Source organism: Pelobates fuscus, chromosome 3 (genome assembly GCF_036172605.1).
Source record: "Pelobates fuscus isolate aPelFus1 chromosome 3, aPelFus1.pri, whole genome shotgun sequence".
NCBI lineage: Eukaryota > Metazoa > Chordata > Amphibia > Anura > Pelobatidae > Pelobates > Pelobates fuscus.
In genome coordinates this window covers 11,214,459-11,227,096 of record NC_086319.1, presented here as the reverse complement: position 1 = coordinate 11,227,096, position 12,638 = coordinate 11,214,459, and the positions used below count along the sequence as shown (strand labels likewise).

Here is a 12,638-nt window from a genome sequence, read left to right as displayed (position 1 = left end):
AACGGTGTAAGGATTTACCTCACGGCACATTAATATCAAGTAAGAGTCATAAATGGGGTGCCTCAGACTTAACGTAATAGGGAACTAATAGATTTTTAAGTTTATGTGACTGTAAATATCTATTGTCGCATGTGAGTGGCCTAGGCCTTGCTATGTAAGGGAAAGACGGGGTATCTCGAACTAAAGGGGCGTATGAAGATATTCCCCTAACTGTGGCTTGTGGCAAGCAACGAGCGGGTTAGGGGTTATGGTATGTAGGGGGAAGTGCTCATCCATTCCGCTGCGTATGGTCGAGAAGGTGGATGCGGGGTAAGTCGGTAAGTTTGGGTAGGTATTGTCGGGGTCTGCGGTCGAGGGATCTGGGTCGTGCAGGACCCGTAGGAGCGTATGGTCATCAGTGGTGGGTTCAGTGTGAACAAGAGCGTATGGTGTCGACGTCTCTGTGTCCGACCTAGGGGTGCGGGTGTCAGAGGATTAGGGATGGTCAGAGCTCGGGTGACGGATAGCCCGTACCTCAGATCAGGTGAGCGGGGAGGGTAGGGGGGGAGGAGTGTGAGGGGGGAGGGGAGGGAGACCCTCGGTTCCCCGCCCCGTCCATCATGATGTACCACAGCCATGGCATCCAGGTGCGGTCACATTTCTCTAGTCTGCCCTGCAGAGCTGCCGTGAGTGATTCCATGTGGTGTATCTCTCCCACCTTGTCTAACCACTGCCGGAGGGTAGGCGCATCCTTTTGTTTCCACGTAGTTGGGATTATCGCTAAGGCTGCGGTCAGTAGGTGTTTAAGTAGGGATTTTTTGTAGGCTGAGATGGACATGTCTGTGTGATGTAGGAGCATGGTGAGGGGATGGAAGGGAAGGGTAATATCCGTTATGAGGCGGATGGACTCCCTGATCGTCGTCCAGAAGGTTACAACACTCGTCTGGAATCCCAGGATCTATACGATGTAGGACATCAGGGGTCCTATACCAGCGCGTGAGGATCTTAAAGCCTGTCTCCTGAATTTTGGAGCTGATGGAGCATTTGTGTGTCAGTGTAAAGATCTTGTCCAATTCCTGGTCTGTGAGCGTGGTCCCTATCTCTTCTTCCCACCTTGTTACGTATCTGGGGTGTGTCTGGTGTTCGCTGTTTAGGAGTGTTGCGTATAGCAATGAAACTCCTTTTTCAGGGTGGGTTCGGGTGATGCACAGGGATTCAAACTGCGTGAGGGGTCTGTGTAGGCACTGTTTGTTTGGGAAGGATGCATAGTAAGCCTGTATTTGAGTATAGTGAAAGTGATCTAGGCCAGTAGGTGTCTTGTCACCCATGATGTCTGTGAAGGGTCTGAGTTGGTGTCCCTGTAGTAGCTGTCGGAAGCTAAGCCAATCGGAGTTGGTAAATGAGTGTAGGTTTGATGGCGTGAGTCCTCCTCCTACCCTCGGGTTGTGTGTAATGGGTGTAAGGGGGCCGTCAGTGGTGGTGAGTTGACGTGAATACCGCAATGTGCACCAGACCCGTAGCGTAGCATCGATCAAAGGGTTGCCTGTTCGCAGCGATGTTAGTGTGAGGGCGCTGAGCCATAGACGGGAGGGGAGCGTGCCCCCACAGTTTGGCCGTGGGGCGGGCGTGCCAATCTATCACCCTGAGTAAGTGTGCAGCGTGGTAGTATCCCAGAAGAGATGGTAGACCTGCGCCCCCCTTTCTTTTGGGGCGTTCTAGTAGCGCCCTGCTGACTCTGCTCGCCTTCCCGTTCCAAACGAACTGCCGTATAGCTGTGTTCAGTGATTGGAAGAATGTTCTGGGGATAGTTATGGGGATAGCTTGGAACAGGTACAAAAGGCGCGGGAGCACATTCATCTTCACTGCATTGATTCGGCCGAACCAGGAGACGTAGAGGTTCCTCCAGCGTTGTAGGTCCGTCTGTAAGACCGCGAGTATGGTGAGGAAATTTAGTTGAAATAGGTGTGTTAGGTCGTTGGGCAGCCATACGCCAAGATATTTGAGTTTGGAGTCGCACCATGAGAAGTGGAACTGTGATTTTAGGTGTGTGACTCTCTCTGCTGTGAGTGAGATCGGCAAGGCTTCTGACTTGCTCATGTTTAGTTTAACCCCTTAAGGACCAAACTTCTGGAATAAAATGGAATCATGACATGTCACACATGTCATGTGTCCTTAAGGGGTTAAGGTTGGAGATTTTGCCAAAGTTCCTGAAGGCTCGGAGGAGGTTGGGGAAAGAGATTGCGGGATTGTCCAAAAAAAATAACATGTCATCCGCGTAAGCGGCTACTTTATGAACTGTGTGGTGGAGCCCATACCCGGTGATACCCCTGTCCCGTCTGACCGCCTCTAGGAAGGGTTCTAGAGTGAGGGCAAACAGGAGGGGGACAGGGGGCAGCCCTGTCTGGTTCCGTTGCGGATAGCAAAGGGAGCAGAGAGTGCGCCGTTGATCCGAATGCGGGCCGTAGGGTTTGTATATAGGGAGAGGATACAGGAACGGATATCGGGACCAAATTGCATGTGACGAAGGGTAGCTTCGAGGTACTGCCAATCTACCCGGTCGAAAGCCTTTTCCGCGTCGGTGGAGACCAGGACTAGGCTTCTGTTCGTCGACCGGGCAGAGTGGATCATGTGCAGGGCTCGGATGGTGTTGTCTCGAGCCTCACGCCCCGGAATGAATCCCACCTGGTCCGGGTGGACAAGGGTAGGGAGCACACGGGAGAGTCTCATGGCTATGGTTTTGGCGAAAAGCTTGAGGTCGGCGTTGAGGATAGAGATCGGCCTGTAGCTCCCGCAGTCAGTGGGGTCCTTCCCCTCCTTCGGTATGACCGTTACAGTTGCGCGTAGGGAATCTGTTGGGAACTGACCTTCTTCCAGCAAGGAGTTGAAGCCCTGTACCAGGTGTGGGAGCAATACGTCCCTGAACCTGCGCAGGTATGAGACCGGCAATCCGTCAGGGCCCGGGGCCCTGTGGGACTTAGATCTTTTGAGTGCGGCGGCTAGTTCTTCCTCCATGAGTGGTTGTTCCAGTTCCTCGGCCAGGTCTTCTGGGAGCGTTCGGCCTATGTGTTCCGAGAGGAAATGGTCTATTTTACGTAGGTGTTGGGGCGCGTCTGCACGCCGCGTGGCAGTATCCAAGTTATATAGCTCCTCATAGAAGAGCCTGAAGCCCTGTAGGATATCCGTCGGGGTCCTTTTCATTGTCCCATCCCGCCCCTTGATCTGATGTATGTGGTGTTGTCTCTGTCTCTGTTTCAGGGTGCGTGCTAGTGTCCTACCGCATTTGTCAGAGAACTCATAGAAGTGTCTGTTGGATTTGCGAATGGTGTGTAGTAAGTTCTGGGATAGTAGGTCCCTGAGCTGTCTACGTGTGTCTGTGAGGTGGCGGTAGGTATCGTCTGTTTGGTCCATTTTGTGTCGTGTCTCTAGGTTAGCTATCTCGTGCGTCAGTTCCTGAATCTTGGCGGCGTGTTCCCTTTTCCGCTGGGTGCAAAGCTTGATCAGGTGTCCCCGTATCACGCATTTATGTACCTCCCATACTGTGAGGGGGGCGATGTCTGGCGTGACATTATCTTCAAAGTATTGAGTCAGTGTTTGGGCTATTTGTGTGGTAATGTCGTTGTCTGTCAGTATGTTTTCATTGAGTCTCCAGTGGCGTTCACTGGTTTTGAAGAGCGGTGATTTAATTGTGACTTGGACCGGGGCGTGGTCTGAGTCGTGCTGAATTCCAATGGAGGAGGCTATCAGGAAGGGAAGGTATTCCTGCGCTAGGAAGATTTAGTCTATCCTGCTATACCTGGTGTGGGCTGCGGAGTAGCATGTGTAATCTCTGTCATCGGGGTGCGCCATCCTCCAGCAGTCAATCAGACCTGATCTAGCCAGAGCTTGTTTGGCCTGACGTATACAGTGTGGGGGAATGGTGCTGGTGCCCGCGGATGAGTCCATCCGGGGGTCCAGGGGGATATTGAGATCACCGGCCAGGATCAAGGTTCCTTCGCGGAATCTCTCCAACAGTGTGAGGGTTTTTGCTAGGAATCGGTGCTGTCCCTTATTGGGGCAGTATATCGTGGCGAAAGTGTACGTGTGGTCAGTGATCGTGCCTTTAACAAATAGATACCTGCCCAGGGGGTCTGCCTGTGAGGCAGAGCTAAGGAAAGGGGTGCTGTGGGAGAAAATGATGGCGACCCCCGCTCGTTTAGCTTCGGGGTGATTGGCGTAATAACCTAGGGGGAATCGTCTGTCTCTGATCTGGGGGGCGTCTCTCCCCTTTAGGTGCGTTTCCTGAATGAATGCTACAGGGGTCCTTTGTGACCAGAGGGAGCGTAGCAGGTGTCGCCTCTTTTCGGGGGAGTTAAGGCCTCGGACATTGTGTGTCCTTAGGAGTAGGGGCGAGGGCAGGAAGCCCGATGCCATGGCTGAGCACTGGTACGAGGCGCGGGGAGGGGATGGTTCGTCGGGGCTCCGGTGGGGGGGGGGGAGGGGATGGAGAGGTTAGAGGGGTTGGTAGGTTAGGGTGGACTCCTGATGAGGGGTCAAGAAGTGTAGGCAACCGTGGCCCTAGGTCGTGTGAGGGTGACCTAATATACAGGTGGGTCTGTTGCTGGGGGACAAGGAAGTCAAACGTGTGTGGTCTGTCCGTAGAGACCGGGGACCGCACTCCCTCGGACCACGTCTGGGTTGGCTGGAACGTCAATTAGGGGTCATGGGTTTTAGTGCGATGAGGGTGGACAGGATATTCGGACTTAGCAATCCTATTAGGGGACCCAATCAGGAGGGTGGGTCTCAATCACGTCCAGCATACCTCCAGAGGAGGGGCGTCTCCTGGGGCGTCTCGAATATGGTGGGGAGGGTGGGGCGCTAATAGCGGCCTCGTCGCCGGGGCCTTGGGCTGTCTCCAGTCGGTCGGGGAAGGGACGGGGAGGGGGAAATACTGCGGTGGTACATGTCAGCTGGAGGAGCAGAGAGAGTGCATACAATACGGTGAAAGGAGAACAAGTTTGCAAGTACATTACATTTCAGGCAACATTTCACAAATCGTGCAACATTTTAACCAAGTCTAGCCTCCCCTAGGTCCCACAACTCCCCACAACCTAGCTATAGGGTGATGCGGACTGCACTGTCTCCGTCGGGGGGGTCCGCAGGAACCCAGGGGCATTAAAAACTGCGGCAGCTTGGCAGCATGGCAGGCGTGGTGGCTGGATAGGCCAAGAAATGCATATAGCATGGTCGGACGTGAGCGAATTAGTGTGTACATTATATTTCAGGCATCATTTCACGTAACCTCTAGCTAAATCAGCATCCCACTGGTCCCCCACCCCTCCCCTACCCCCCTCCCCACCCCCACCCAACCAAGGAATGAAATGGACTGCCCCGTCTCTAGTAAGGGGGGCCAGCCGGAGTCCGGGGGGCAAGAAAATAGCGGTAGCATGGCAAACATGGCGTTTGTATAGGCTGAGAAATGCATGCAATAAGTTTGAGGAGAACGAGTTTGCTTGTACCTTACATAACAGGAAACCATTCACAAGACATGCAATATTCCACCCAAATCAAGTATCTCCCAAGTCCCTCATTCCTCCCAACACCCAACCCCAGCCTGATGCGGAATCCCCCAGCTCTAGCAAGAGAGTTGGCAGGCGGCTCCTGGGAGCAGTGTTTACTTGTGGGGGTCCTGCCGGATATTAGGGATGGTCGGTCGATTATGGGCTGGGCCGTGGATAGGGTCCCGCACACCGGCATTGTAGGTGTAGGAGGCACAACGGGGATGTTGCGCCCCGGCTCCCTGGGCATGAAAAGATCCGCTGCGAGGCTGGCCCGGGGCATTACTGTAAGGTCCCACACCCGCCCCCTCCCAAGAGCCACACAAAACGTGGAAAGCACAGTCCCCCCCGACTGTCCGGAGTGTCCCCAACTGTAGACCCCGGGGCCCCCCTAGCCCGTGTGGTGAAGGTAATGGTAATGTACCCCTTATGGATTTTAGTGTGTGTACTTAGCTGTCATCGTGGAAGCCAAGGGGGTACTTCAGCAAGCGAGGTATACTCGGGAGGGCCGGGAGGCACCGGGGTCGGAATCAGCGCGGGTTCAGCTATTCTTCGGGCCCATTAGGGCCTCCCCAGCGGGTAGGCTGCGTGTCTCTTCGTATTTGGTTACGGAGTGGTTCGGGCACCTCAGGGTGGTCCGGGCATGGCGGAGGTTGATCCAGTATCCAGTTGCGGATGGTGACAGGTGGCAGATCCATCGTTCTCAGGAAGCTGGGTACGTCGTTGGGCCACCTCAGTGAGCACCACGTGTTCCCCCGCTTGGCCTGGAGGCTGAAGGGGAAGCCCCATTTATAGGGTATGCGCTTCTCCTGGAGGATGTGCGTGAGTGGCCGCAGTGCCCTCCTTGCGTCTAGGGTGAGAGCGGACAAGTCCTGGTAGAGCGAGATTGCGGCATCATGGAAGGTGATGGTCTGAGGGTGCGCAGCTCTCATGATGGCGTCTTTGAGCTGGAAGGACAGGAGGCAGCAAATGACATCACGCGGGAGGCCATCTCTTCTGGGGGGACGAAGGGCCCTGTGGGCGCGTTCTATCTGGTAATCTTCTGGGGCTTCCTCGCCCAGGATGTGGGTAAAAAGCTGTGTGAGACCTGCGCCTAGGTTTTCCTGTTCAGCCTCCGGCAGGCCCCTGATTCTTATGTTGTTACATCGCCCCCTGTTGTCCAGGTCCTCTACTTGCCTGCAGAGCTCGAGTAGGACTGAGCCTTGCCTAGCTGTGGCATGGTCAGCGGTTTGGGAGTGTTGGATGGCCCTGATGTTCTCCCCCTCCAGCTCTGTGACCCTTTCTTCCAGGGCAGTGAGGTCTCTGCGCACCTCCTGTATCTCTTCTCGGATCGCCGCCCTCAGTTCCGTCACTAGCGCAGTTTTGTCGCTCTTTGAGAGCATGTTGGCAGATATAGTTGCCAGTTCGGCGGTGATGTGTGTTAGCTGGTCACCCCCCGTCGGGCCCGGCTCTGGGCCTGAGTTGCTTTCCATCTCTGGGGATGCGGCCGCCATCTAACAATCTCCTCTCCCATGCATACTTCCCGTCTCTGCGGAGGGAGACCGACTGTCTCTCCTCCCAGCACAGAGTCCTGCTGTGGGGGAAAGGGGGCTGGGCTCTCTATTCCCTGCTGGATACTCTGCCGCTGGGGAATGGAGACCGGGCTCCCAATTCCCAACAAATCACACTGCCGCTGGGGAGGGAGGACGGCTCCTTCAGCTCCCTGTAACTTGGGCGCAGAGACCACGGTCCCATCTGCGCTGGTGTGGGGCTTACGGTCTCCCCTTGGTGGGTTAGGCTGCCGCTGGAGAGAGGGTGTAACAAGCTCCTCTCTCTGAACTGTAACCTGCCGCTGGGGATCTGGGCCGACTGCCCAGCATCCCTGTAGGGCCGGTAGAGAGACCTCGATCCCATCTCCACCTGCCATCTGTGGGTCTCTCCAGGACCAGTCTATGAGGTCCCCTACTTCTGCAACTGGTAGTGAAGCAGGGGGTACCTCTGCCGCGTTTTTCCAGCTATAGGCTAGCAGGTCTGGGTCTGCCACCCAGTTTTCCCGGTCTGCGTCCCTGCTCTGCGGCTGGCAGGAATTTAATAGTTCTACATAGTCCATCTCCAGCTCTCGTTCCATGGCAGCGAAACGGCGGAGGTCTTCTCCCAGCCAATAGATCTCGGGCCCTGTATCATCTCACCTCGGTAATGAAAGATAGCCCAGTACCGTGACTCTGCTGGACTGCCGAAGTCGACATCCTCCACTAAGGCTTTCCACAACAGGCCAGGGCTTGTGTAGTTCTCCCCCTCTGGCTGGATGCCCTCTAACCTCCACGTCTCTGGCTGGACAGTGCACCACCACAGTGCCCGGTATGAGGCGTCCAGGCTCAGTTCCCTTTCCACGAGGTACTCGAGTTGTCTTACCCGCTGCCCTCCAGGTTGATCTCCCAGAAGTGGCATCCGCCAGGCCATTTGTTCCTCCAACTGGTATGCGACACCAGGAAGGCGCTGCTGCCGTTGATACTGGACTTCCTCCAGGGCATCGTACCATAATTCTTTCCGGGCATTATCTCTCCATTCTAATTCACTCTCTTCCTCAGGTGTGTGTGTTGCCCAGGGGTCTACGAACCCCATTTTCCCAAATCTTTGTGTAGACAGGGACGCTGTAGGCACACTAGCGTCGCCCTCAATTTGTAAATCCAAACGTACTGTGTCTCCGAGCTGCTTTACCTCGCACTAGGACGCCATCCCACCGCTGCCACCAATGTAACGGATCACCTGGCACCCCGACTTGGTACCTCCGTTAATGGATGCTCCTAGTGCTTCCTGAGGACTCCAAGCACTCTGGCAGACACCACAATCACCGAATCCGAGAAACCTTTTAAATTCTCCCAAGCATATGAATGCTGTAGACCGTTGAATAGGAACCATACGAATAGGCTTACACTCCTAGCAGTCAACTGGAACAGCATACCATAAATCCTTCCCCCAATAATGACGACACTTCACTTTGAGGGTAAAACAGGAACTCTGGACTGGCTCATCCAGCCTGGCTTTTATTTCCAACTCACACATACAGGCCACACCCAGGGGGAGGCATAAAAGAACCAATGACATAGATGTTACCTCCCACACATCCCCTCCCCTTAGTGTGACACATAATCCCATTATGCATACAGTGTAAAATATACTTTTACACAACTTTCATAACTTTAAAACCATACATCACATTCACATAAAAATACATATCCACAATCAATCCATTCAGGGGAACAACATATTAAAAAATGGCATGAATCCGACCAGGGGTTCAAAAGTTACTAAAAGTATCTTTTGTTCCTTTCTGGCTGGCAGAAAAACATCCCCACAATGCACCCTGGTTTCCTCCCTTCTGCCCTGGAGTTAATTGGAGAAGTAATCCAATTACCCAGGACTAAAGGCAGACTCCATTAACCACAGAGCTTGGTTGCTTCTTCTAAGTGTTGCTTCTAAGTGTCTGTGGTTGGAGATATTCTGGAGAGTTTTACAGAAGCTTCAACTGTCTAAGAGTTGTGCTAAGAGTTTTCTTTTTTACTGTTACAGGTAAGATTCATCTGTAGGAAAAGGTTACTGATTGCACAAGGTTTGATTTCCTGTTGGTAATTATAAGGCATTTGATTGGATTAGGTAGCTACTTGCTATTGATTGCTGTGTAAATTAGCTATTGTTTGCTAATAAGCAGAGGCCTACCCAGGTGTTAAACATTCCTAGTGGGAGGTGATTTTAGGAGTATATAAGGGCTGTTGTCATTAGCTTGGCTAATAGAGCTTGGTTGCTTCTTCTAAGTGTTGCTTCTAAGTGTCTGTGGTTGGAGATATTCTGGAGAGTTTTACAGAAGCTTCAACTGTCTAAGAGTTGTGCTAAGAGTTTTCTTTTTTACTGTTACAGGTAAGATTCATCTGTAGGAAAAGGTTACTGATTGCACAAGGTTTGATTTCCTGTTGGTAATTATAAGGCATTTGATTGGATTAGGTAGCTACTTGCTATTGATTGCTGTGTAAATTAGCTATTGTTTGCTAATAAGCAGTGGCCTACCCAGGTGTTAAACATTCCTAGTGGGAGGTGATTTTAGGAGTATATAAGGGCTGTTGTCATTAGCTTGGCTAATAGAGCTTGGTTGCTTCTTCTAAGTGTTGCTTCTAAGTGTGTGTGTGGTTGGAGATATTCTGGAGAGTTTTACAGAAGCTTCAACTGTCTAAGAGTTGTGCTAAGAGTTTTCTTTTTTACTGTTACAGGTAAGATTCATCTGTAGGAAAAGGTTACTGATTGCACAAGGTTTGATTTCCTGTTGGTAATTATAAGGCATTTGATTGGATTAGGTAGCTACTTGCTATTGATTGCTGTGTAAATTAGCTATTGTTTGCTAATAAGCAGAGGCCTACCCAGGTGTTAAACATTCCTAGTGGGAGGTGATTTTAGGAGTATATAAGGGCTGTTGTCATTAGCTTGGCTAATAGAGCTTGGTTGCTTCTTCTAAGTGTTGCTTCTAAGTGTCTGTGGTTGGAGATATTCTGGAGAGTTTTACAGAAGCTTCAACTGTCTAAGAGTTGTGCTAAGAGTTTTCTTTTTTACTGTTACAGGTAAGATTCATCTGTAGGAAAAGGTTACTGATTGCACAAGGTTTGGTTTCCTGTTGGTAATTATAAGGCATTTGATTGGATTAGGTAGCTACTTGCTATTGATTGCTGTGTAAATTAGCTATTGTTTGCTAATAAGCAGAGGCCTACCCAGGTGTTAAACATTCCTAGTGGGAGGTGATTTTAGGAGTATATAAGGGCTGTTGTCATTAGCTTGGCTAATAGAGCTTGGTTGCTTCTTCTAAGTGTTGCTTCTAAGTGTCTGTGGTTGGAGAGTTTTACAGAAGCTTCAACTGTCTAAGAGTTGTGCTAAGAGTTTTCTTTTTTACTGTTACAGGTAAGATTCATCTGTAGGAAAAGGTTACTGACTGCACAAGGTTTGATTTCCTGTTGGTAATTATAAGGCATTTGATTGGATTAGGTAGCTACTTGCTATTGATTGCTGTGTAAATTAGCTATTGTTTGCTAATAAGCAGAGGCCTACCCAGGTGTTAAACATTCCTAGTGTGAGGTGATTTTAGGAGTATATAAGGGCTGTTGTCATTAGCTTGGCTAATAGAGCTTGGTTGCTTCTTCTAAGTGTTGCTTCTAAGTGTCTGTGGTTGGAGATATTCTGGAGAGTTTTACAGAAGCTTCAACTGTCTAAGAGTTGTGCTAAGAGTTTTCTTTTTTACTGTTACAGGTAAGATTCATCTGTAGGAAAAGGTTACTGATTGCACAAGGTTTGATTTCCTGTTGGTAATTATAAGGCATTTGATTGGATTAGGTAGCTACTTGCTATTGATTGCTGTGTAAATTAGCTATTGTTTGCTAATAAGCAGAGGCCTACCCAGGTGTTAAACATTCCTAGTGGGAGGTGATTTTAGGAGTATATAAGGGCTGTTGTCATTAGCTTGGCTAATAGAGCTTGGTTGCTTCTTCTAAGTGTTGCTTCTAAGTGTCTGTGGTTGGAGATATTCTGGAGAGTTTTACAGAAGCTTCAACTGTCTAAGAGTTGTGCTAAGAGTTTTCTTTTTTACTGTTACAGGTAAGATTCATCTGTAGGAAAAGGTTACTGATTGCACAAGGTTTGATTTCCTGTTGGTAATTATAAGGCATTTGATTGGATTAGGTAGCTACTTGCTATTGATTGCTGTGTAAATTAGCTATTGTTTGCTAATAAGCAGAGGCCTACCCAGGTGTTAAACATTCCTAGTGGGAGGTGATTTTAGGAGTATATAAGGGCTGTTGTCATTAGCTTGGCTAATAGAGCTTGGTTGCTTCTTCTAAGTGTTGCTTCTAAGTGTCTGTGGTTGGAGATATTCTGGAGAGTTTTACAGAAGCTTCAACTGTCTAAGAGTTGTGCTAAGAGTTTTCTTTTTTACTGTTACAGGTAAGATTCATCTGTAGGAAAAGGTTACTGATTGCACAAGGTTTGATTTCCTGTTGGTAATTATAAGGCATTTGATTGGATTAGGTAGCTACTTGCTATTGATTGCTGTGTAAATTAGCTATTGTTTGCTAATAAGCAGAGGCCTACCCAGGTGTTAAACATTCCTAGTGGGAGGTGATTTTAGGAGTATATAAGGGCTGTTGTCATTAGCTTGGCTAATAGAGCTTGGTTGCTTCTTCTAAGTGTTGCTTCTAAGTGTCTGTGGTTGGAGATATTCTGGAGATAAACCGGAGGTAATCTGAGGTATTCAGGAGGATAAATAAAAAGTTAAGATTCGTTTGATTTAAATAATTGATCTCATTGGAATGGCAGACTTAGTTCAGTGTAATAGTTGCTATGCATTTGTTTCGCGTTCCACTTTTTGGAGGTTTAGTTGTTGTCTAATCTGTAGACAGTTCTCTATCTTGCGGCAGGAGATTGTATTTTTGAAATCTGAGATATGTAAATTATCTGGTAAACAAACTCAGGCTGGAACTGCTGCAAAGCCACTGCCACAGAGACATACTAGGAATGGCAGATGGATTACTGTAGGATCTGGTCGACTTAGAGTTGTGGATAAAAGGCATATTGCACAGTCTGTTGTTCTACATAATTCATTTTCTGCACTTTCAGAGTGTAATGGTGTCATGGAGACAGGCACTGAGGCTAGTGGTGTTGTGCAGAGAGGCACTGAGGCTAGTGGTGTTGTGCAGAGAGGCACTGAGGCTAGTGGTGTTGTGCAGAGAGGCACTGCGGCTAGTGGTGTTGTGCAGAGAGGCACTGCGGCTAGTGGTGTTGTGCAGAGAGGCACTGAGGCTAGTGGTGTTGTGCAGAGAGGCACTGAGGCTAGTGGTGTTGTGCAGAGAGGCACTGAGGCTAGTGGTGTTGTGCAGAGAGGCACTGAGGCTAGTGGTGTTGTGCAGAGAGGCACTGAGGCTAGAGGTGTTGTGGAGAGAGGCACTGAGGCTAGTGCTGTTGTGGAGAGAGGCACTGAGGCCAGTGGTGTTGTGCAGAGAGGCTTGAAGACTATGATGAGGCCTAATAGAAAGCAGTTGTTGTTGGGGGATTCCATCATAAGAGGTGTGGAGATGGACAATGGTGGTCTTGTGAGGTGTCTTCCCGGAGCTACTG

The 12,638-nt window shown here is 50.2% G+C and overlaps 1 protein-coding gene across 2 annotated transcripts in view; it reads left to right on the top strand.

The window, feature by feature from the left end:
- Positions 1-12,638, top strand: part of SYT10 (synaptotagmin 10) — a 103,472-nt gene that overhangs the window by 84,563 nt on the left and 6,271 nt on the right. The gene's annotated exons all lie outside the window — the stretch shown is intronic.